Source organism: Nannospalax galili, unplaced genomic scaffold (assembly GCF_000622305.1).
Source record: "Nannospalax galili isolate Female #2095 unplaced genomic scaffold, S.galili_v1.0 scaffold398, whole genome shotgun sequence".
Lineage (NCBI taxonomy): Eukaryota > Metazoa > Chordata > Mammalia > Rodentia > Spalacidae > Nannospalax > Nannospalax galili.
In genome coordinates this window covers 147,168-148,861 of record NW_008341813.1, presented here as the reverse complement: position 1 = coordinate 148,861, position 1,694 = coordinate 147,168, and positions in this window count along the sequence as shown.

Genomic DNA, 1,694 nt, shown 5'->3' with positions numbered 1-1,694 from the left:
CTTTTAATTGGGTTACTTCCTTTCTTGATTCTTTCTGTTTTGAGTTTGTTGTATATCGGATGTTAAACCTCCATCAGATGGATCGCTAGGGAAAATTTTCTCCCATTCTGTGGGTTTTCTCTTCACTTCCTTGGTTGCTTCTTTTGGTGTACAGAAGCTTTTTAGTTTAAGGAGGTCCCATTTGTTGAGATTCTTTACCTGTTTCCTGGGTAGTTGATGTTGGTTTAGAAAATCCTTTCCTACACCTATGTCTTGTAGGTTATTGCCAATGTTTCCTTATAACAGTTTCAGAGTTTCAGGCTTCACATTGAGGTCTTTGATCCATTTGGAGTTGACCTTTGTGCGAGGTAAAAGATAGGAGATTAGTTTCATTCTTCTACAGATGTAGATCCAGTTTTGCCAGTACCATTTGGCCAGCATGCTGTCTTTCCTCCAGTGAATGTTCTTGGCCTATTTGTCAAATATCAGGTGGCTGAAATTGAATATACTCAAATTTGGGTCTTCAATTTTGTTCCATTGATCTCTGGGTCTATTTTTTTGCACTAGTACCATGTTGTTTTTATTACTATAGCTCTGTAATACAGCTTAAAATCTGGTATAGTAATCCCTCCAGCATTTCTCTTAGTGCTCAGGGTTGCTTTGGCTATCTGAAGTCTTTTGTGCTTCCATATAAATCTTACGAAGGCTTTTTCCAATTCTCTGAAAACTGTCATGAGGATTTTGATTGGCAATGTATTGAATCTATAAATGGCTTTTGGTAGGATGGTCATTTTAACAATATTAACTCTTCCAATCTGTGAACATGGAAGACCCTTCCATCTTCTGACGTCTTCATCAATCTCTTTAAGGATTTAAAATTTTCATTGTAGAGGTCTTTAATGACTTGTTAGTTTTTTTCCAAGATATTTTTTTACAGCTACTGTGAAGGGGAATGTTTCCATGTACTCTTTCTCGGATTGCTTGTTATTGGTATATAGAAAGGCTATAGACTTTTGTAGATCATTTTGTAATTATTTCTAGGAGTTTTCTGGTGGAATTTTTGGCATCTCTTAGACATAGTATCATCTGCAAAAAGGGATAATTTGATCTTTTCTTTTCCAGTTATTACTCCTTTAATTTTTTTCTCTTGTCTTATTGCTCTTATAAGAGTTTCAAGCACCATGTTAAAGAGGAGTGGAGATAGTGGACAGCCTTGTCTGGTTCCTGATTTCAGTGAGAATTCTTCCAGTTTTTCTCCATTTAGAATGATGTTGGCTGTGGGTTTGTTATATATGGCTTTAATTATGTTGAGGTATGTTCCCTCCAGTCCAATTCCCTCTAGGACTTTGAACATAAATGCATGTTGAATTCTGTCAAAGGCCTTCCCTGCATCTATTAAGAAGACCATGTGATTCTTGTCTTTGAGCCCATTTATGTGATTTATGATGTTTATTGACATGTATATTGAACCATACCTGCATCTCTGGAATAAAGCCAACTTGATCATGGTGATCTTTTTGATTTGTGTCTGTGTGCAGTTTGCAAGTATTTTGCTGAGAATTTTTGCAGATATGGGTCTATAGTTTTCTTTTTTGATTGTATCTTTACCTGGCTTTGGTATTAGAGTGATGCTGGCTTCATAGAAGGAATTTGGAAGTTCTCCCTCCATTTCTATCTTTTTTAATAAGTTAAGTAGTATTGGATGTAGATCCTCT